This window comes from Bos grunniens, chromosome 25, assembly GCF_055505025.1.
Source record: "Bos grunniens cultivar Pamir isolate PY7600 chromosome 25, Bosgru_T2T1.0, whole genome shotgun sequence".
In the NCBI taxonomy this organism is placed as follows: domain Eukaryota; kingdom Metazoa; phylum Chordata; class Mammalia; order Artiodactyla; family Bovidae; genus Bos; species Bos grunniens.
In genome coordinates, this window is record NC_141189.1 from 15,361,540 (window position 1) to 15,386,067 (window position 24,528).

A 24,528-nucleotide genomic window follows, 5' to 3' on the forward strand; every position below is an offset into this window, starting at 1 on the left:
CCCCAAAAGATATGCTAAGTTAAATCAAATGATGGATGCATGCAAAATCACTTCAGTCGTGTCTGACTCTTTACAAACCTATGGACTATAGCCCACCAGGCTCCTCTGTCTATGGGATTCTCCAGGCAAGAATACTGGAGTGGGTTGCCTTGCCTTCCTCAAAAGGATCTTCCTAGTTCAAAGATCGAACTCTTATGTCTCCTGCATTGGCAGGTGGGTTCTGCCATCATTCTAAGTGATGGCTAGTCATTGACTATCTAGATCATTCTCAAATAAGATAAAATACTGAAACATTGATTATCAAACACAGGTTTATATACTTCTGGCTTCCTTTTACATAAAAACTTATGATATTTGGGTGCCATGCTGAGAACTTTTCTATGAGAAAGCACCTGTTTCTAGAAATTATAAGAAGTACTTATAAGTCTGCCTATCCACAAAATGCTAACAGAGAAGACAGTTCACGATTGCTTACTTTTTAATTTTCAGTAAAAATTAAAGATTTGTAAAGGTTAGAAGTTCTAATGTATGTGATTAAAGCTAAAGAAGTAATAAAGAAAACATCTCTGCATGCAAGAAAAGTAGGATGTGTGTTTTGAGTAAAAAAAGATTTATGAAAAAGAAATCTTTGAAAAGGCATTTTGTGTGTGGTCAGGACTGGCTAAGATTGGAATGATATAAAGTAAATGTGGCCCAGGTCAGCCTCGCTTCTGCCCACTCCTCCTCCCCGGCCCCAACGTGGTCCCACTCCTCAGTGACCTCCTCCCATTTCTGCCTCCTCCCCAGGTCACCTTCACGATCACCTTTCACGTCTCCGCCACGGCCACCCTGGGAGACAAGCTGCTTCTTGCCACCAATGTGAGCAGGCGAGCTGGGCCAGGCCCAGGGCAGCGCCCCCTCCCTCTCAGTCTCCTCCCCTGGGGAACTTGCCAGCTGGGATCCTCCTCTTCTTCCAGTGAGAATAACAGCCCCAAGACAAGCAAGACCGCCTTCCAGCTGGAGCTCCCCGTGAAGTATGCCATTTATGCCGTGATCAGCAGATGCCACACCACGACCTCCAAGGGGTCCTCACCCATCACGCTGTGGGGCGTGGGGAATTCTCTCTCTCTGTAGGAGCTGAACGTCGGCCAAGTTTAAGTTTTACCGCCACCCTCTCAATTGGTAGATAACACTACTAGCAGCACTTACTAATCAATCGAGTGCTTATTAGGGGCTATTGATGATAATAATAATTGTGAAATTATTATCAATACATCCTACATTTATTAGAGGCTGAAGTTCTCAGAAGCCTTTCTTAAAAGCCTCAAGATTAGACTGCCCTGGTGGTCCAGTGGCTAAGACACTGTGTCCCAATGCAGGGAACCCGGGTTGGATCCCTGGTCAGGGAACTAGATCACTCATGCCACAAATAAAAAGCTCACCTTCTGCAACTTAGACCTGGTTCAGCCAAACTAATAAATCAGTATTTTTTAAAAAGCCTCAAGATTGTCCCAGGTCCCCTAAGACACATGAGATGTGACCTTGTTTTCAAGGTTCTTATAGCCTTATTGGGAGAGCAGTGTGACCCTGATACAAAGCAGAATCTTATCAGGCGCCTCCCTGAGGTTCTGTGTCCTGAGGATGTGTGAGTTTCCAAGGAGGCAGAGAGGGGGTCCCTGGGCCTCCTGTCATGGAGGTGGGGAGGCTTCAGCTAAACATTGACAGGTCCATGGCTTTGGGCTTAACCCTTGGCATCTGGGCAGGATGATTCCTCATCCCAAGAACAGATTGACACCCTGCGGGGCATTTATAACTACCCATCCTTTCTTTCCCAGGCTCCTTTGGGAAGGGCAGAAGGAGATGATGACCTGCTGGTTGCAGAGGTTGGGGATCAGGGAAAAGTTGAATGAAAGGAAAAGGGCTTCGGTGCTGCCCAGGGAGGGGCGCACGTGGTGTGTGACGCTAAGGAGTCAAGTCAGGGGCTTGAGCAGACACCTTCCTTCAACAAATACCTTCCTAGCAGCTGCTGTGTTCCAGGCAGGGTGCTGTGACTTGCTGTAAATTCACTTGTCATTCAGCAAAGAGTTTTTGGGCCCCTGTTTGTCATCAACACCAGACGCAAACCCCTGCTTTTGTGAGATCTATGCACTCGTGACGTGAAACAGGCCTAGGTGGCTTAACCCAGGTCCCTCTACCGCCACCGCTGTTCCCACCCATGGGCCTCCTGGGTGATATCCTCCTGCCCAGGGTTTCACACTCTCCTTCAGTCCTGCACACCCCTTCAGCCCAGGCGGTGCAAGCTGGGAACCTGCTTGCTGGCATGTGTGCTGGGGTTGTCACACTTGCTTGCAGGGGACCCACAAGCGGGACACACCATGCCTGTGACTCTATGGCTCAGTGGTATTGTTCACTTGTGACTCTCTGGGTGGGGGCACTCAGGGGACAAGCTGAGGTGTCTGGGGGAGCCCTTCTGAGGGTCTAGAATTTGGATAATGCTGGCAAAGGAGTGAGTGGAGCAGAAGTGAGACCAGCTACCCAGGGAGGGGCCAGGCTGGTCACTAGGTCTCCACATGGGCCTGGACAGCCTCAAGTGGGGTTCCTACACTGACCCCAGCAATTTTCTTTCTCCTTCCTCCTTTAGCAGGTTGGCTTCTTCAAACGTCAGTGCAAGGAAATAATGAAGGGAGCAAACGGACAGACTGTCCTAGAAAATGAAACAGGAGACCCCCAAGTTGTACAATAAGAAACTACCTCCTGTTGTCCTTTGGATCTGCTCTGCCCTGAGAGGTTCCCTGGCCTTCTTACTCTCACCCCAGTCAGGCCTGATGGGGAAGCATTCCAAGCGAGGGGAGCTGGGATCAGCCGCATTCTGCCTTTGGAACAATGCAGTGTGTTTGCACAAATCACCTTGCTGGGGAGGGGGCATTGGTCTTATCAAGGCTCCAACTGGAAATCCCAGGACAGGATCCCTGCTGTGTCCCCTGAGGACCTGACTTGGAATTTCTACCTAGAAATCCATGGACAAGAGCCTCAGGTTGCAGACTCCGTTTGTCTGCTAACCACTGATGACCTCTCTAAAATACAGTACTGAGCCAGGCTTGCATCTTCATCCATCTTCGGTGGCTCCCCACCACTCGAAGTGTAACTTCTGAACTCACCAGCTTGATGTTAGAAATCCAATTCTCTTTCTAAAAGTCTGGCTTTGGAGCACACAGCATAAGCTGCTCTGTGCCTCTCTGTCACCTTCATTTCTACAGGTGAAAGGAAGCGGTTCAGCTGAGAATCTGAGTCCAGATTTCCGGAAGTGAGTTGGGAATGAAATGTCTGCATGTTGGAACTCGTGAACATGAGCTGGTCAGGGCTGGAGGGATGTGTGCCCCTCCCCCAAGAAGGGGCATGGCCTTGATGCCACTTGGGCTGAAACAGCTCCAGAGTCTCCCAGAGATTAAAAGAGGCTCAGGGTTGGCCAGCCTGCAGTACATTCTAAACTCAGCCCTTCATTCTGACCTCAGACTCCATGCTGGGAACTGCTGGCAGTTTAGTCTTTAGTTCCCCATTTGTTTGGAATCTGCTTGCAGTCCCCATTCTTTGAAGACTGCTGGTTCAACCCTTTCCCCAGTCCCTATCTTTTTTTTTTTTAAGAATGCTTCTTTAAAAAAAAAAAAAAAAAAGCTGTACGGGGTCTTCTAGTTGCAGCAAGCAGGCTTAGTTGCTCCTTGGGAGGTGGGATCTTAGTTCCCTGATCAGGGATTGAACCCGTGTTCCCTGTGTTGGAAGGCAGATTCTTAACCACTGGACCACCAGGAAAGTCCCCTCCACCAGTCCCTGGTCTTTTGACTACTGGTGGTGTCCAGAGTTCTAGGTCCTCAGTTACTGTTGGTTTCTGTCAGTGAACACAAGAGATAAAGACTGCTGGGAATCTCAGAAGCCAAAAAGTTGCAAAAAATGGTGGGAATGGATCAAGCAGTTTCCTGCCACCTAACTCAAAGATCCCAGTGTCACAATGGCAGGATAAGTTGGTCACAGAATGAGTTAGGTTGACAGTTAGGTCACCTGCCAAAACATCCAGAAAATTTTTATGCAGTGAGGCAAACTGTTAAATACTGTATGATCTCCAACCAAGTGGCATATCCTTTAGGTACTGGTGTGGCTCTGAGACACCCAAAGGCTTAGCTAATAAATAAATACACTTGAGAGAGAGATGCATAGACTGAGCTATGGCCCCGTATAGGCTCAGCTGTGACCTGATATCTTGAAGGACTGCTTGGACTTTGGCTTGACCTTCCTGACCTCGAGAGTTTTTTAAAGTCCATTTGTGGTTCCTTATAAAAAGTTCCAGCAAAGCAGTCTTAAACTTACATGATCAATCACTACTTTTTGATTTATTCATTTTTGGCTGTGTTGGGTCTTCGTTGCTGCACCTGGGCTTTCTCTAGTTGTGGTACTCGGGCTTCTCACTGTGGTGGCTTCTTTTATTATGGAGCACCAGCTCTAGGGCATGTAGGCTCTGAAGTTGCAGCTCCTGGGCTCTAGAGCACAGGCTCAGTAGTTGTGGAGGGATCGAACCCGCAACTCCTGTATTGGCAGCCTGATTTGTTACCACTGAGCCACTTGGGAAGCCCATGGATGCCAAATGAACACCCCAAATGAAGCAGCTGATATATATGAATGTAAACCATGTGGGGCGGGCTTTGTGATGACTGAGATATTTACCTGATGAACATGCCCATTACCCAGGTCTTGGTAAATGCTGTGGTTAGAAGGGACCCTTTTGCATGGGTACCCCATATAATGCAATTGTTGCAAAACCCAAAAACAGTGCAGGAAGCTTTATTGAATTTCCTGTCTCAGCTTTCCCTCATAGGTCTTACAGATGCAACCAAGTAAAGGGCTCAGGTACCCAAGGTGCAGAAAGCCAAGCTGTGACAACAGGCGTTTGCAGCAAGGTAAGGATTTATTGCAGGGCGCCAAGCAAGGGAATGGCAGACAAGCCTCGGATCCATTCCAACCTGGTCTGTGAGTTAAAGGGTTTCGTTTTTTTTTTTTTTTTTTTCTGGGGTAAGTAACAAAGAGGCTGGGATTAATCATTTCTTATGACATTTCTTTTTTAAAAAATAATTTTTAAAATTTATTTATTTTGGCTGTGCTGGGTCTTGGTTGCTGCACACTCACTTCTCTAGTTGTGTGTGAAGCCCTCTCATTTTGGTGGCTTCTCTTGTTGCAAAGCAGGTGCAGAGCATGTGGGTTTCAAGAATTGAGGCACACGGCTCTGTAGTTTCAGCTCCCAGGCTCTAGAGCACAGGCTCAGTAGTTGTGGCACCCTGGCTTGATTGCCCTGTGGTGTGTGGGATCTTCCCAGACCAGGGATCGAACCCGTGTCTCCTGTACTGGCAGGTTTCTTACCACTGAGCCCTTCTGACACTTCTTAATCATAGTTTTGAAAGTTGGGATGTCTCTGGTGTAGGATTCTCTGGTCAGGTGGTCCATATGACTCGGGAGTCTGTTAGCTTATCTTGCCCTAGAGAAACAACCTGAGTTTGTACATTGATGATTTTATCTACAATAACAATTTAAGTACATGAACGGCGTTATCGACAGCAGCCAAATTTTAGTCATGTGACTCAGGCTGATTCGTGTTCAGTTAGCACAGAATTGAGGTTCTCTCTCTCGTCGCTAAGTCCTAGAGGGCACGAAACGGGGAATAAAGTTTTGCATTAAGAGATTAATAATTGGAAAGGGAATTTGGAAGACTCAGTTTCACAGATGGTAATAAAAATATTAAGTTAATTAACAAGAGAATAAGAAGAGGCCAAGGGGAGATTCAAGGGACTTCCCAACAGACTGAAACATTTTAAATGGCTATTAGGAATTAAGGTGAATAAGCAAATATTGATAGAAAAAAAATGAAGAGGAAACAGAAAGGGGAGAGTCACGAGACTCGTCCCAGCAGAAGGAAATCCTTAGATTTTGGAGAAATTGAAAAAGTCAGCAGCCATCCGGCCTAGAAACATTAAACACAAATTTTTCCATCTGTATTAAATATGTAAGGTCTTATCTACATGGGTTTGATTACAGAAACCAACAAAGTATTCTCTAAATAATGAAAAAAGAGAAAATAGGGGAAAAGGCAAAAGTCAGACTGCAGGAATGATGATGAGAAACCTGACCAGTCGTTGCTTGGTACAGTGGTTAGATGGGTTTATCAGGTTAAAGATTGACAAAAGGGCCTTGGTTCAATCCCTCACCGATGACCAAAAGCCTTTGGCACAAGAGTTGGCCAAGTGGTCAGAGGGTGGAGAAGTTTCCAGGACTCCTTGAGAGGGAAGCCACATCCGTTGGTGAAGCCCCTACACAGGCAGCAATTAGATGATGAGAATGTAAACATGTAATGATTGATAGGATTATGAAAGTTGGAATGCTGAATCAGGCTTTACATAAAGAAGCTGTGTCTCCCTCTATGACACTGGATATTATCTTTGGCAGTAGAATACTTTTCCTATCTAGTATGGTGGATGGAGTCCTAATGGAGGCTGCAGTTAGGAATGTAAGGCAGAGACACAAAGCGAGCAAATGCTGCTGGGAAAATGGTGCTGATAAACATATACCACACAGGGTTACCACAAACCTTCAATTTGTTAAAAACAAACAAACAAACAAACAAAAACCCCCTTTCAATATTTGCAACTCACAGTGAAGTACAATAATAATAAAACAAAAGGAATGTAGGGTAAAAGTTTGTAGGAGAATTGGTGGGTTTGAACAGTCTTTATAGTGATTTTTTTTTTTTTTTTCCATTTTTGGCTGTGACGGGTCTTTGTTGCTGCTCCCAGGCTTCTTCTAGTTGCGGTGAGTGGTGGCCACTCTCTAGTTGAGGCTCACAGGCTCTAGAGCATGGGCTCCGTAGTTGTGACGCATGGACTTAGTTGCTCCACAGCATGCGGGATCCTCCCAGAGTAGGGATCAAACCGGTGTTACTGGCCTTAGCAGGTGGATTCTTAACCACTGGACCACCAGGGAAGCCTTCTTGTTAAAAAAAAAAAATGTATGTATTTGGCTGTGTCAGGTCTTACTTGCAACAAACGAGATCTTTGTTGCAGTGTGCAGGCTTCTCTGATTGTGGCCTATGGCCTCCAGAGTGTATAGGCTCTGTAGTTTCAGCTTGCAGGTTTAGTTGACCCGCATGTGGGATCTTAGTTCTTCTACCTGGGATTGAACTAGCATCCCCCGAATTGGAAGGTGGATCCTTAACCACTGGACCACCAGGGAAGTTTCCAGTTGCATTTCTTATACTTGATTATATTCCAGGGTGGTGTTCCCATGTTGAATCTCATGGGAATATTTCCCCTACCTAGTATTGTGTAAAATAGAAGACATGTAAATCTTCCCTTCAAGCAATGCTAATTGGACATGCTAAACGGAAACTGGGAAGATTCCCTGAGCCCACACATCATACAACAGAAGCCAGGGTGTTGGTGGGGACGGATTCTCCCTATGATAGCCCTGTGTGAGATAACCCTACATGGAACCTAGCTGGGGCTTATGGCAAAACCCCATGAGCAATGCCTACTGGGACTTAGGCCTAGAGAGTTAAAACAATCTAATGAACGTGGCAGTGCCCGGGATAGTTTCCTCTGTTCAGTTCAGTTGCTCAGTCGTGTCCAACTCTTTGTGACCCCATGGACTGCAGCATGCCAGGCTTCCCTGTCCATCACCAACTCCCAGAGCTTGCTCAAACTCATGTCCACTGAGCCAGTGATACCATCTAACCATCTCGTCCTCTGTTGTCCCCTTCTCCTCCTGCCTTCAATCTTTCCCAGCATCAGGGTCTTTTCCAATGAGTCAATTCTTCACATTAGGTGGCCAAAGTATTGGAGCTTCAGCTACAGCATCAGTCCTTCCAATAAATATTCAGGACTGATGTCCTTTAGGATGGACTGGTTTGATCTCCTTGCAGTCCAAGGGACTCTCAAGAGGCTTCTCCAACACCACAGTTCAAAAGCATCAGTTCTTCAGCACTCAGCTTTCTTTATGTCCAACTCTTACATCCATACATGACCACTGGAAAAACCATAGCTTTGACTATACAGACCTTTGTTGGCAAAGTAATGTCTCTGCTTTTTAATATGCTGTCTAGTTGGTCATAGCTTTTCATGCAAGGAGCAAGCATCTTTTAATTTCATGGCTGCAGTCACCATCTGCAGTGATTTTGGAGCCTAAGAATATAAAGTCTGTCACTGTTTCCATTGTTTCCTCATTTGCCATTAAGTGATGGGACCGGATGCCATGATCTTACTTTTTTGAATGTTGAGTTTTAAGCCAGCTTTTTCCCTCTCCTCTTTCACTTTCATCAACAGGCTCTTTAGTTTTTCTCTGCTTTCTGCCACAGGGTGGTGTCTCTACATATCTGAGGTTATTGACATTTTTTCTGGCAATCTTGATTCCAGCTTGTCCTTCATCCAGCCTGGCATTTCGCATGATGTACTCTGCATATAAGTTAAATAAGCAGGGTGACAATGTACAGCCTTGATGTACTCCTTTCCCAATTTGGAATAGCTTCATAGTTAAATGGAAATTGCTTATCTAGGGTCTCAGTTTGGGGGAGAATACAAGGAAGAAACAGATACTCACCAGCAGGGAGACTTTCCCCCACCCCGCCTGCTCCAGGATTGACTCTGGAACTGTGTGAGGAGCTGATGGATTCTACTGTCACTTGGGCAGTGCCCCATACACAGCTTTCCACTGACAGACAAAGAGCTCTTTGGTTTGTGGATGTCCATTCCAAGGTAAATGGACAAGATTCTTGTTGGAATGCTACCAGTCTGATTGAAGAAGATAAAAAGAGATCAGCGTGGTATGTTGAATTGCATGTTGTTTTCCAGGCAGTGATGGAGGAGTTGACCCATGTTAGAAGTCCCTATGTTTTTGTTTTGTTTTCTTTTAAGAAAAAAAAATTTGTATTTATTTATTTATTTGGCTGTGCCAGGTCTTAGTTGTGGCATGTGAGATCTAGTTCCCTGACCAGGGATTGAACCCAAGCCCCCTGCACTGGGAGTGGAGAGTCTTAGCCACTGGACCATCATTTGGGTTTTTAATGCCTCATAGGCAGTGGTCAATGGCCTATCCATTTGGTCAGGTGGTAGGTTAAAGGAAACCTGGACTATTAAAGGGATGTTCCTAAGGGCTGGGGAGAAGGCAATGGCACCCCACTCCAGTACTCTTGCCTGGAACATCCCATGGATGGAGGTGCCTGGTGGGCTGCAGTCCATGGGGTCACTAAGAGTCGGACACGACTGAGCGACTTCACTTTCACTTTTCACTTTCATGCATTGGAGAAGGAAATGGCAACCCACTCCAGTGTTCTTGCCTGGAGAATCCCAGGGATGGGGGAGCCTGGTTGGCTGCCGTCTATGGGGTCGCACAGAGTCGGACACGACCGTAGTGATGCAGCAGCAGCAGCAGCATAAGGGGTGTGATTCTATGAAAACTGGAGGAATGCATTAAATCAGGATATGTCTATGCCCACTGGAAGAACTACTTTCCAAGTTTGGAAAGTGACTGTAATTGACAAGCAGATATCCCCATGTGACCTCTTGAGATGGCCACTGGGTCCAGAAATGAGGGGACGTGAGGGCACTGTATCAGTGCAGAGATGGGCTGAATCTAGACCTGTTTTTGTACCTGTTCAATAACAAAAATTCCAGCAAGTAAATTTTAAAGATCTAAATGACTTTATAAAATGATTCATGAATCTCTTCCCTTCTATGATGATGATGATGATGATGATGATGAAGTCACTCAGTCATGTCCAACTCTTTGTGACCCCATGGACTGTAGCCTACCAGGCTCCTCTGTCCATGGGATTCTCCAGGCAAGAATACTGGAATGGGTTACCATTTCCTTCTCCAGGGGATCTTACCAACCCAGGGATCGAACCCAGGTCTCCCACATTGGAGGCAGACGCTTTAACCTCTGAGCCACCAGGGAAGCACTGTATCAATGCAGAGATGGGCTGAATCTAGACCTGTTTTTGTACCTGTTCAATAACAAAAATTCCAACAAGTAAAATTTAAAGATCTAAATGACTTTATAAAATGATTCATGAGTCTCTTCCCTTCTAAGGCCTCAGTAAAATGACCAAAATGAAGTTCAACCCCTTCGTGCCTTCTGACAGAAGTAAGAACTGAAAAAGGCATTTCAGTGCACCTTCCCACATTCTCAGGGAGATGATGTCTTCTCTTTTTAAGAGCTGAGACAGAAGTACAACTTTCGATCCATACCCATCTGAAAGGATGATGAAATTCAGGCTATATAAGGATACTACAAAAGGCAGCAAATTGGCAAACTAGTTCAGGGTTACAGGAAGAAATACATCATCTACACTGAACAAGTGCAGTGGGAGAAGGCTAGTGGCAGGACTGTCCATGTGGGCATTCACCCCAGCAAGGTGGTTATCACCCGACTAAAACTGGCAAGGATCACACAAAGATCCTTGAACATAAGGCAAGATTAATATAAGGAAGGAACAATTAAGAAGATGCGGGAATAAAGTCATCTTGTCTATAGCTTTCATTAAAAACTGTTAAAATGGAAAAAAAATTAGTGAATCAGTCAGGATCTCATCTAGCAATAGAAAGGAGTTCCGTCAAGCTGCAGATAAGAAAAGGTTTCAAAGTCTGAGAGGGAACAGAAAAAAGGAAATTATCATCAAAACAAGCCTTGTTTTAGGCAAGGTCAGGCTCAGAGGTTAAAGCGTCTGCCTCCAATGTGGGAGACCTGGGTTCGATCCCTGGGTTGGGAAGATCCTCTGGAAAAGGAAATGGTAACCCACTCCAGTATTCTTGCCTGGAGAATCCCATGGATGGAGAAGCCTGGTAGGCTATAGTCCACGGAGTCACAAAGAGTTGGACGTGACTGAGCGACTTCATCATCATCATCATCCTTCTAAGGGGGAACAGAAGGAGTTTATCTGCAGATTTATTCCTAATGCTGACCAGGAAATTCCAGATTATCTGGTTAAAGGTTGAATTCCTGGGGAAGATTGAAACTGTAATTAGTGATGTATTAAGTCTTGGTTTGCTGATGTGGGAACCTAACAAAGATGACTCCATTTGGGGACTCCTTTGTATCACACCTTCTAAGACATAAAATGTCAAAAAGATTGTTCTGTCTGCCAGCAAGAGAGACAAGAGACCGCAGATAGTGTTGTGACAACTTCCCTGGTGGGAAGGTGGTAAACATAGCTGGTAAATCAGATGGATGCTGTTAACCCTGGGGGCAGCAGATGGGTCCTGACAAGAATAGACTCTGATTCTGGATTGGGCTTTGATTACTTGGTGGTAGATGAAAATGCTAACAGCATTATGAAAGAACTGGAAGAGAAAATACTGCATCAATATGGATGGCTAATTGTCATTTCCTCAGACCAAGGAACTCACTCTGGAGCCTATGATGTCCAACAATGAGCAGAGAGATACCCACCATAGAGCACTAGTTTGACAGAGAATTGGATCTGGCAATTAAAACATTGGTTATCAGAACTTTCTTGGTGGTCCAGTGGTTAAAATTTCATCTTCCAATGCAGGGGGCATGGGTTTAATCCCTGGTCAGGGAGCTGAGATCCCACATGTCTTGTGACCAGAAAACCAAAATATAAAACAGAAGTAATATTGTAACAAATTCAATAAAGACTTTTAAAATGGCCCGCATCCAAAAAAAAAAATCTTTAAAAAAAGTTGGTTGTCTAAAAACACCTGGTCTCATCACTTCATGGCAAATAGAAGGGGAAAAGTGCAAGTAGTGAGATTTTCTCTTCTTGGGCTCCAAAATCATTGTGGACAATGACTGCAGCCATGAAATTAAAAGACACCTGCTCCTTGGGAGAAAAGCTATGACAAACCTAAACAGTATTAAAAAGCAGAGACATCACTTTGCCAATGAAGGTCTGTATAGTCAAAGCTATGATTTTTCCCAGTAATCATGTACGGATGTGACAGTTGAATCATAAAGAAGGCTGAGTGCCAAAGAACTGATGCTTTCAAATTGTGAGCTGGAGAAGACTCTTGAGAGTCCCTTGGATAGCAAGGAGATAAAACCAATCAGTCCTGAAGGAGATCAACCCTGAATATTCATTGGAAGGATTGATGCTGAAGCTCCAATACTTTGACCACCTGATGTGAAGAACTGCCTCATTGGAAAAGATCTGATGCTGGGAAAGACTGAGAGCAGGAGGAGAAGGGGATGACAGAGGATGAGATGTTTGGATGGTGTCACTGACTCAATGGACACGAGCGAAACTCTGGGAGATACCTGGCATGCTGTAGTTCATGGGGTTGCAGAGGGTCAGACACAACTTAGCAACTGAGCAGCAACAAAACAAAGTGGAGGGTGGGGATAAAGGCATGAAAGCTAGCTAACGTGCCTTCACCAGCGTGTACTCACATTCAACATGAACATGAGTGGGGCTGAAGTTGTGTCCCCACTGGATATCTATTTCTCTGCTCATCCACCACACAGCAAAGCCAGTCTGCTGACACTGGGTTGTGGTGGAGGGAAAGTACAACATTTATTGCAGGGCACCAAGCAAGGAGAATGGACAGCTTGTGCTCAAAAGACCTGAACTCCCTAATGCCTTTCAGGGAAGGGTTTTAAAGGCAACACTTGGGGCGAAGGGTGCAGCTCCTGCACTTTCCGCCAATTGGTTGGTTGTGAGGTAGCAGAGTGATGTTTCAGGAATCTTAATCATCAACCTTCTGATTGCAACCAGCTGGAATCTACGTGAAAAGGCAAGAAAATAGAGAAAGATCTAAAGATAGAGAAAGAGCTAAAGAGTGAAAAGGAGAGAGGAACGGAGAAGGAAGGAATCAGGGAACGCAGCAAGATAGAGAAAGGAAGTTAAAGAAAGAGATACAGAGAGAAAGAGAGGGAGGAGGGAAGAAAAAATTAGAGAGAAAGAGGGTAAAGGGGAAAAAACGAGGGAAAGAAAAGTGTAGCGAAAAAGGAAGGGGGAAAGAAAAGTGAGAAAGGCAGGAAGAGAGAGAAAGAGACAGTAAGAAGGAAGAAGGGAGAATGAAAGAGGGAAACAAGAAGGAAATGATAGAAAGTAGAAGAGAAGAGGAAGGAAAGAAGATAGAGTGAGGGAAAGAAAACTTGAAACAGATTTAAAGAGAAAAAGAAAAAAAAATTCAACAGAAGAGAGAAGAGAGGACTTACAGGACGCTGTGACCAGGCGCCCTGGCGAGCTCCCTCCCACTCTGCGCAAACCTTTAAAAAAACTTATCCACCACTTTCTGATTTAAGGCCATCGCCGCCGCCTCCGTTTGCGCCTTCCAGGGCCCAAGAGTTCCCCACTTTGCCCCCAAAGCCTCTCAAAGTGTTGCCTAAGCCTGAGAAAGATAAAAAGTTTTTTGAACAGTGGAGCTTTTAAAACAGACTGCGTGCACAGTATGCGGAGCGTGCTCCTTGGAGAAAACCCCCTCAGAGCGGTCTCACCCAGGCTAAGAGAAAAGCGGAATGGTAAGGGGATTTAGCAATAATATTAACCCCTGATGTGCTGGTTGCTCCGATTCCAATGGGGGTGGCTGGTCCCCTACCTGAGGGCATTTTAGGACTTGTGCTAGGGCATAGCTCGCTTTCTTTTCCAAAAATTTCGGTGGTGCATGGTGTAGTAGATTCTGATTATATTGAGAAATTAAAGTTTTGATCTCACCGCCTACTAAAACTGTGCAAATTAATAAAGGTCAAAGAATAACACAGTTTTTGCTTTTACCTTACTATCAGACAAGAAAAAACTTGACTTCTCAAGCTAGGGGCCCCCAGAGGATTTGGATCTAGTGATCTAGCTTTTTGGGTACAGGAAATTACAGCTCCAAGGCCTTTAAAAGATCTTTTAATTCAAGAAAGTAAAATGTCAGGGCTATTAGACACAGGAACAGACGCCTCTTAACATTTCTGGGAAAGACTGACCCAGCTCCTGGCCAACACATACTACTGAAAATGAGTTGGTGGGATTAGAAAAAGTGGTATGTGGGGTGGGAATGCTGTAGAGAAAAAGGTGAGGGAGAGTTTAAAACCTTGAAGAGTAGTGAGTTCCCCGTTGCTGGAAGTATTCAAGCAAAGATTAGATGGTTGCTTGTCATCTAAAAAGCTATAGACCAGATTTAGGTTACAAAATGATAACTGGAGAAGCTTATAAAGATGTTGTGCAACACCTCTTTACTTGCTTCTCATATCTAGGTCTGCTAAAAGTTTTGAAAACTGATAATGCCCCTTTGAAGCTGCGGAGAGATTGTTTACTAACTTTAAATGATTTCCAAAAATTATTAGGGGACATTAATTGGATACACCCACATTTAAAACTGACTACTGGAGATTTAAAGCCTTTGTTTGATTGCTTAAAAAGCGATCCTAATTCCAGTTCTAAGAGAAAGTTGACTAATGAGACAGAGTCGGCTCTTGTTAAAATAGATGAGACTTTAAATGATCAGTTCATTAGGATTAACATTACCAAAAGATGAGATTAAATTATTCTTGCCACAAAACATACACCTACAGGGTGCTTGTGACAAAAAGGCCCATTGCTTCCATCTACCAGTGACCTCAAGAAAAATAGTTTTATCTTATCTCAGCTTGGTGGCACAATTAATTATAAAAGGACGAAAAAAGAAGTGTGGAACTTTTTAGAAAAGAAGTAGCAAATATAGTAATTCCATTCAATAAGGATCAACTACAAGTCTTTTACAAAATAGTAATGATTGGCAAGTTGCCCTGATAGATTTCAGGGGTCAAATTTTGTTTCATTTGCCCTCAAGCCTCCACAGTAGTTAAAAGTTCAAAAATGTTAGATTGGTGGTTTGAGGATACCTGTGGAACTTTCCAACCCTATGTATTTCCCATGCTCCCCTTTACCCTATGGGGGAAGGACCTGCTGTCTCAAATAGGAGATACTCAGAGAAGGGTTTTCTCAATTTCTTAGTTATCAACAGGCGGTACAATTAACAATACTTTATATATTGTTATAAATACATAATATAAATATATTTGCCAAATTGCAGTTTGCCTAATTAGGTATGGGTATAAATAAAATATAATAAAGGTATGCCTAATTCTATTTATAAATCTATACTTAATTAATTTGTATATAAATTAGTATGTATACTATATATACATATTATATATATACTGTATAATTAAATGTATATTGCAGTAATATAATGTGTGTGGCTGATATTAATTGGTATAGATTGATGTGCTGTGATGATATATGTTGTATATACTGTATAATTATATTATATATGTGTGACATGCATTATTGCAGTACATTGGTTTGTGTTGGTTGGTATTAGCTGTGTACATGTTGTATTGCTGTAATATATATTAATTAATATATTAATTATAAAGATTAATTCAAGTATATTGATTTATATATATTATATGTCAATAAGTTTATACTTGTTGCCATATATAAATACATATATAAATACATTTTGCATTTAGGTATATCTGTATACCAAAATGAGATAAGGAGGTTATACATTTATTATTTAAATTTATACAGACCTAAACTAAACATTAGACCTAAATTAACATATCCCTAAGTTTATGTTGTTAAAACGTAAATTAAAAAAATTTTTAAAATTAAATTGACAACTGCTTGACAATTCCTTTGCCATAAAACTCCCGTAGGTGTAATTGGGGTGGCCAGACAAAAAATTGGTTTTATGGCAAAACGGCCCCCTAGAGTGGGTCCATCTTCCCTCTCAAACTAAAAAAGTAGCGGCTTCTTATCCAGGATTGATAGCTACTTTGATATTAAAGGAAAAAAGCAGAGCATTGAATTATTTGGTAAAGAGCCATCAGAAATTGTAATTCCATATAATAAGGAACAATTTGATGCTCTTCTAATGTTTGAAAATTGGCAGATTGCTATAGGAGGCTATTTTGGTCAAATTTTTGCATCATTTACCTTCACATGTTTTGCTGAATTTTATATCCAGACATCCAGTTATTTTTCCTGTCAGATGTAAACAGTCTCCTATTCCAAATGCTCAGATAGCCTTTACTGACGGGTCAGCAAATGGTAAAGCCTCCATAGTTACTAAAAATCACCAAAAGGCTTTAGAAACACAGGAAACCAGCTCAAAGAGCTGAAATAACAGCAGTCATAGAGGCTTTTGCTGTGTTTGCAGATGAGAAATTTAACCTTTATTCTTATTCTCAATATGTAGTCAAGCTGTTTCCACACATTGAAACTGCGGTTTTGCCTGAAAATAAAACTACCGTATTTCATTTGTTAACTAAATTACAGCAACAAATTTGGAAAAAAAAAAAAAAATTTTTCACTGGACACATTCAGGCTCATTCCGGATTGCCTGGCCCTTTAAATGCCTTTAATGATTTGGCTGACTTGTTAACCAGAAATACAGTGGCTACTGTGATTGAGGAGGCCAGAGCCTCTCACTTACTTCATCATCAAAATGCTACTGCCTTAAGATATCAATTCCAAATTCCCAGAGAGACTGCTCGAGAGATTGTGCGTTCTTGCTTATATTGCCCCACTGTTTATAATAGTCTACCTATGGGAGTTAATCCTCGCGGCCTCAAACCTAACGTACTCTGGCAAATGGATGTAACTCATGTCTCTTCATTTGGAAAACTGTCCTTTGTTCATGTAACTGTAGATACCTTTTCTCACGTTATTATTGCAACTGCTCGTACTGGAGAGGCAGTTAAAGATGTGATACAACATCTCTTTACTTGTTTTTCATATTTGGGCCTGCCAAAAGCTCTGAAAACTGACAATGCTCCTGCTTACACTTCTAAGTCTTTTCAGGAATTTTGTATAAAGTTTCAAATTAAACATAATACTGTCATCCCTTATAATCCCCAGGGACAGGCCATTGTTGAAAGAGCACATCAAACATTAAAAATCCAAATTCAAAAACTAAAAGAGGGGAAGTTGAAGTATAGCTCTCCCCATCAAATCTTGCAACATGCTCTTTTTGTAATAAATATTCTAAATACTGATCGTCTGGAACTACTACAATGCTTCGTCATTGGTGCCTGGAGCAATTAAATGCAAAACCATTAGTCAAATGAAAGGACCTCCTCTCAAGACAATGGAAGGGTCCTGACCCATTATTAACTAACGGGTGGAGGATGTGCTTGTATTTTTCCACAGGATGCAGATTCTCCAATTTAGATACGGGACAGGCTGATTCACCATGTTGCAGTTCCCCAGACATCCGGTTCCCCCATTGCTTCCATCACAAAAGAGGAGCCCGCCGGAAGGGGAGACAAGATAAACATCGAGATCCCGGGGAGACCAATGGGGCTGCTGCAGCGCGAACTCCAACCAGAAAATAATTCTACTTATTCTGTTTTGGCTTGTCTACCCTCTCCTTATGTTTTTCTCTTTACCAACGATTCTGGAAAACTTAATGTACGTATGACTTTCACTGGTGGACCCAATGTAGTTACTTGTGAACAGTGCATGCTCTCATCCTGTTTAAACCCTCAGTATAATGTTTGTAGTGTTACAATGTCCACCTTATCTTATAATGTAACCACTTATTGATATGATAATTTTGGTCTTGCTGTTGAGTGAGTCAGTCCCTAGGCAGGTTGATAGGGAGTCTAGGGGTCCCCAAGGAGAGAGGGGTCTGGAATTCTCAAGGAGGAAGAAAGGACAAACTTTTTTTCTTTCTCCACATTCCTTAGGATTATATAACAATAATGTATCCTGCCTAAGGACAGTCTTTGGATTCAACCTTCTGTTATCTTAAAATGTTAATTATGGGAGTAGACCTGGTCTTTACAAGGATGTATCCTGCCTGAGGACAGTATTATCTTAAAATGTAAATTATGGGAGTAGGTCTGATGAGGTCTTTACAACCTCCAGATATTCTTTGGATTATATAACTTCATTGTTAACACTAGCAAGCGGGTACTCTTTCTGCCCCCTTCTGATGCCTATGTCAGAAGCTTTCTCTATCTCCTTTATACTTTAATAAAACTTTATTACACAAAAGCTCTGAGCGATCAAGCCTCGTCTCTGGCCCCGGATTGAATTCTTCTCCTCCGGGGGCCAAGAATCCCGGTGTATTCGCATGATTCAACAACAACCTTTCACTGTATTACAACAACTACAGGATTTAATGCGATCGTGATGGTTTGTGGGCTTGCTTATCCTGGGAATAGCAGCTTTAATAGCAGCAATTGCTTCTGTTACTGTGGCAGCAATATCATTGACTCAACAAGTGCATACTGCCCAATATGTTGATACAATGTCTAAAAATCTTTCTCTAACTCTAGCAACACAGAAAGCTATAGATAGGAAATTAGAGATGAGAGTAGATGCCTTAGAAGAGGCAATAATGCATATTGGGACTGATTACAGGCTTTAAAAGTGAAAATGGCTCTGTCATGCCACGCTGATTACTGGTGGATATGCGTGACATCTTTGAAGGATTCTTCGGCAGAACATTCAGAGGCTCGCGACTGAGCTGCATCTGGCTGTTTTAAAAAATAAAAAAGGGGGAGATGCCGGGAGCCGGCGTGAGGAGCTCTGCCCGTGGCAAAGGTCATGAGGAAGGAGGTTCGGCATACACAAAGGCGGGATCAAGCCTCAGGAGTCCCCCTGGAAATTCTCAAGCATCTACCCCCAAAACCAGAGTCTGCCTACTTTCTGCTTTGTGCTCTCACCTACACCTTTGACTTTACGGGGGGCTGACCCCACCACCTCTCTCTGAAAAGAGTTAACTTACAGCTCCAGTTAATAATTCCTGGGTGTGACAGTGTTTCAACCTACAAACTCCTTTGGAAGTCCTCTAGCCTTCCTGAATAGGTTTTTCTGGCCACATGTGATTGCTCAGAGCCTCCCAACTGTGAGAGGCATGAGATGTTCTAAACTGTCTAAATACAGATTCCTTTGAGCAGTTAAAAGATTGATTAGAAATTGTATTGGTGAAGGGTTTTTCACTTGTTGGGCCAATGTTTGCTGCTAATTCTCCATATCCCTTACCTGCTGTGTCCCTGGCAGTGTATTAATTAATATAATTGGTGTAAGTAGTAGCTTTAATGTTTGTAACCTTGGACCTTTGAGTTAATTCTTTTTCTTGTTATAGCCCACCACACCTTTGCCCTGTAGCAATGCAACTTTATCTAATGCTTTTGGAGGGTGGCGCCTGACTAATCACCTTTAGAGAAAAATAAGTTTTCTGAAGAAAGTGTCTTAAAATGTTAACAGGCCTCCGGGCCAGAAGATGATACAAATCACCTAAACTTTTGCATATGATAAGTTTGCAGGAAGAAAGCCTGGCTTGCTGCATGACTCTACCCCTTCCCCCATTATCCTCTATGCATAACTTAAGGTATAAAAACTACTTTGAAAAATAAAGTGCGGGCCTTGTTCACCGAAACTTGGTCTCCCCATGTAGTTCTTTCTCTCACCTTCTGGCTGAATTATTCAGCCTCTTTTCTCCAGTGAATTTCCTCACTGAGCTATCCTTATTTAGCCACTCTTTATATCTTTAATTAACATATAAATAAGCTGTTGTTTCCTGATCGCCGATGCTGTCTCCCCTTCGAATTCCCTGGATCCACTGGGGCTGGACCCCGGCAGTATGTGGTCACCATCCTCTACCTGAGTGGATGTCTTAGTTTCTGCAGAACAACTCAAAGATATGTGTCGGATCATTAGGTATATTCCTTGAGGAGAGACAAGGACTCTGTTTTATCACTGAGCAATTGTTTTACTACTGTTGTTGATTTTTAATATTTATTTGGTTGTACCAGGTCTTAGTCGCAGCATGTAGAATCTTTTAATCAGGGCACGTGGGATCTAGTTCCCTGATCAGGGAGTGAACCCAGGCCCCCTGCATTGGGACCACAGAGTCTTAACCACTGGACCACTAGGGAAGTCCCTAAAATGTGACATATATAATGGAATATTATTCAGTCTTTAAAAGGAAGGAAATTCTGAGAGTTGCTACAACATGGGTGAAGCTCAAGGATATTATCCTAAGTGAAATAAGCCCAGTCACAAAAAAGACAAACACTGCTGTGACTCCACTTATGGGAGACACCTAGAGTAGTCAGAGTCACAGACACAGAAGGCAGAATGTTGGCTGCCAGGAGTCGTGGTTAAATGGGTATTGAGGTTTGATTTTACAAGATGAAAAGAGTTCTAGAGGTGGATGGTGGTGATAGTTGCACAGCAAAGAGAGAGCACTTGGCACTGCTGAACTTTACACTTAAAAACAGCTGCTGCTGCTGCTGCTAAATTGCATCAGTCGTGTCGGACTCTGTGTGACCCCATAGACGGCAGCCCACCAGGCTCCCTCGTCCCTGGGATTCTCCAGGCAAGCACACTGGAGTGGGTTGCCATTTCCTTCTCCAATGCATGAAAATTTACCTTCTGTGCATTTTACCACAATTTAAAATAAAAATAAGACTTCCCTGGTGGTCCAGTGGTTAAGAGTCTGTCTGCTACGTAGGGGACACAGGTTCAGTCCCTGCTCTGGGAAGATTCCACTGGTCAAGGAGCAACCAAGTCCCTGTGCCACAACTCCTGGAGCCTGAGTGCCCTAGAGCCTGTGCTCCACGACGAAGGAAGCCACAGCAATGAGGAGCCCGTGCACCGCAACTAGACAGTTGCCCCAGCTCACTGCAATAGAGCAAGTCCACTCGCAGCAATGAAGACCCAGGACAGCCAAAAATAAAAAAATAAAATAAAATCTCAAATGACTATATTTCTCCCTGACATCACTTTAATATGAAATACCCATCTCTCCTTGCAGCACTGCAAAGATGAACACAGTGGCCATGACTTGATCAGATTCACAATTCTCTTTCCTTCAGCACCAAATCAAGGTTGAAAGGTGTCTTGTTAACTTCAACCCCTCCCCGGCCTCCCCGCTACTCTCTGCCAACCAAGTGTACATAGACCAACTTCTTCAGGCCAGCACTCCATCAGAAGTGATCCTACCCTTTTTCCAGCCACTCAAAGGAAACATTAATTAACAGGATAAACATTAGTTACAAACAACCAAATCTCATTTTCAGTTACTCAGGTTTTCAGTGATACAAATTTAGCAAGCACATCTACCCCATAAATGCACTGCAGAAAAGCCCAGGGCTGATTCAGACTTTCCACATCAGTGACTTCATCCAAGTATAAAGGGATATGGTTTCTAGGTCACACACGAGTTAGTCATTGCTACCTCACTGTGGTAAAGAACCCTTCTGCCAATGCAGGAGAGGCAAGAAACTTGGGTTCAATCCCTGAGTCAGGAAGATTCCCTGGAGTAGGAATTGGCAACCCACTCCAGTATCCTTGCTTAGAAAATTCCATGGACAGAGTTACTGGTGGGCTACAGTCCATGGGGTCACAAAGAGTTGGACACAACTGAGTATGCGTGCAAGCACCACTATATATAAAATAGGTAAAAAACAAGGATTTACTGTACAACTCAGGAACTATATTCAATATATTGTAATAATCTATATGGAAAAGAATATATATATATACACCTACATAAATAACTGAATCACTTTGCTGTACATCAGAAGCTAAAACGATGTTGTATATCAAATATACTTCCATAAAAAGGAAAAGAAAAGAGTATTAGTCTCGGCTTGTCCTTCCTTAATGTACTGCATTCGGGCCTTCCAATCTCCTCCCTGGAGTGGTGATACCCACCATGCCAGTCTTGACAAGTTGAGGTGGGCAGCTGCCCACATACCACAAGCAGATTGATTCCTTTGCCAGGCATCCAGAGGGCCCACGGTAGAAAGGTATTTCCATCAGGTGCCCATCCCATGATCAGAAACCACAGGAGCAGCAGAAGACTAAAGTCAAGACAGAAATGTAGTAGGAACTGACATGGGGAGGCCTTCCTCTTCTCTAAGAACTATGCCTGCAGCCTGAGCCTGGGGTGTTAATGTGGCTGCAGCTTTAGGAACTTGAGCTGGATGTGCTGCTAGAGGAGGCAGCACCATCAGGTGTGAGGAGATGGATGGGCTGGGGTGGGCAATGCCAGACCAGGACCCCACCCTCTCCCCTCTTTCAATGGTGTACATTCCATGCCAGGGAGGGTGCATTTCAACTGGTCCAGCTTGTAGCAGGACGATAGAATTCCAGTGGAGAAGCAATCCACCCATCCCAGTGGGGCATCCCATCACAAACTCTAGTAGATAACACCCTTCTCAGGAGCAACGGGGCTTGGTGGTCCCAGCAGTGCCCCATGATCCATGGTGAGAATCGGGGTGATGTTCAGCTCTCATGACTTCCATACATTTAAGGTGTTGGGTGTCTCAGCAGCGTTCTCCAGTCTGGCAGATGGGGTGACAGTCCCTACTGGTTGTTATTCAAATGTATTAAAGGCTGGAACAGTCCTTTAATCACCTGACCAAGGTGGTTTTCAGTTCGGTTCAGTTCATTTCAGTCGTTCAGTCGTGTCCGATTCTTTGCAACCACATGAACTGCAGCACGCCAGGCCTCCCTGTCCATCACCAACTCCTGGAGTCCACCCAAACCCACGTCCATTGAATCGGTGATGCCATCCAACCATCTCATCCTCAGTCGTCCCCTTCTCCTCTTGCCCTCAATCTTTCCCAGCATCAGGGTCTTTTCAAATGAGTCAGCTCTTCGCATCAGGTGGCCAAAGCTTCAACATCAGTCCTTCCAATGAACACCCAGGACTGATCTCCTTTAGGATGGACTGGTTGGATCTCCTTGCTGTCCAAGGGTACCTGTTAGTAATTTAATCTGCTATTTTAATATTTCATTCTTCCATTTCTACCAACACTTCTGCCTGCAGTTTGTGAAGGAGACAGAACCTTCATTCAGTGTCATGTTCCTTCGGCCAGTCTTGCATTTCATGACCTTTGAAATGTGACCCCCATCCCTGCCTACTCAGTGAGGGTACCTGTCCCTGGTACTCAGCCTCTCTAATTCCCTAACTGGCTGGTCTACTCGGCCACTGGGGAAAGCTCGGGTCAGGCCAGATGCAGTGTCCACACAAACCAAGGCATGTTTAGAGCCCTCACTCAGAGGGAGGAGCCAATATAATCAATTTGTCAATTCCTCACCAGCTGGGAGCTCCCTCCAGTGGATGGCCCCAGAATCCTTTTGTTATTTAGAACACACAAGACGTGCTGTTTCTGCATTAACCAAGTCAGTGTATTTCAAGGGCAATCCAGCATCATTGACAACACACCATCCCACGCAGGCACCACAACTGAAGGGTGCGTTGCTAGGGCTCATATCCAGGCTACAGCCTCAGCTTCCTGATTGCCAGGGGTGTCAACATCCTCTGAGCCGGGAAGTGGAGGACAGCGAGAACTGACTCAGGCTCTTGCAGGCAAACCCAGATGTCTTTCCACATATCCTGACCCCACCAGTGCTTATTCATGATCATCCACCCCCCAGCTTCCCATTTTCTAAACCACAGGGTGAATTCCTTTAGAACAGTCCAACTGTCAGTGCAAAGTGTTAACAAACAGCCAGAGCTTACGAGCTTTCTGAGTTCAGCCCCCTGGTAGCTGTGGTTCATGCCTGTTTCCCTCCAGATGGTGTCAGTGTTGAGCTGAACAGTGACTGTAGACCGGTCACCCCAACCAGTACACCAGGCATCGGAGGGAATATCCCCCACTCCCTCCCTACAGGCCACAGGGGCAGAATTAGGGGCAGGGGAGTTTGGAGGGCAGGGTCCTCAAGCCCCTTAGTCAAAGTGGGAGTTAGTGCTACAGCAGACGTGGGTGGGTGACACATAGTTATCAACCTGGCCCTCAATAGGAAGGGAGGGTCTCACCATGATTGTTGATCCTTCATGAGAGACTTCACCTGGAGGAACACTGCGTACAGTGCTAGGAACTGCTGCTCTCTGCGGGTTTATGGGATTTGTGCCTCCTTTCAGAACCGGGACCAAATTCCTAGGGGTACTCCCTCTTGCTGTCTCTGCGACTGTCCCCACCTCATACCTTCCAGAGTCACAGGCGTCTACCTCCCAGGAAGCCCTGCTTGGGGGATGCCCAGAGCTTTAATCTGCTTCACTAGTGTCTTGGCTTCTCAAAGGTGGCTCGTCACTCTGATCCCCAGTCCCATACGTGCCCTTACTTTCAGTTCAGTCGCTCAGTTGTGTCCGAATCTTTGCGACCCCGTGAACTGCAGCACGCCAGGCTTCCCTGTCCGTCACCAACTCCTGGAGCTTGCTCAAATTCATGTCCTTTGAGTTGGTAATGCCATCCAACCATCTCGTCCTCTATTGTCCCCTTCTCCTCCTGCCTTCATTCCTTCCTTTACCAGGCAGTATAAGAGATGGAGGCACTGTGCCAGGTGGGGAATATAAGTCCTCCAAACCTCAAACCCCCACAAAGTCTTGCACCTCCTTTGTATTCTTAGGGGTTGGAAAGGGTTGCTCCCCATCAATCACAGCTTCTGGGACAGTATGCACCTTACCTGACCAAAGTAAAAGTGAAAGTAACTCATTTGTGTCCTACTCTTTGCCACCCCATGGACTATAAAGTCCATGGAATTCTCCAGGCTGGAAT

The 24,528-nt window shown here is 44.1% G+C and overlaps 1 long non-coding RNA gene across 1 annotated transcript; it reads left to right on the plus strand.

The window, feature by feature from the left end:
* Positions 1-12,875: 12,875 nt before the first annotated feature.
* Positions 12,876-19,388, plus strand: LOC147345081 (uncharacterized). Its single transcript, XR_015155014.1, has 2 exons — positions 12,876-13,491; positions 17,156-19,388. It is a non-coding gene; the product is annotated as an uncharacterized LOC147345081 (long non-coding RNA).
* The last annotated feature ends 5,140 nt before the right edge of the window (positions 19,389-24,528 follow it).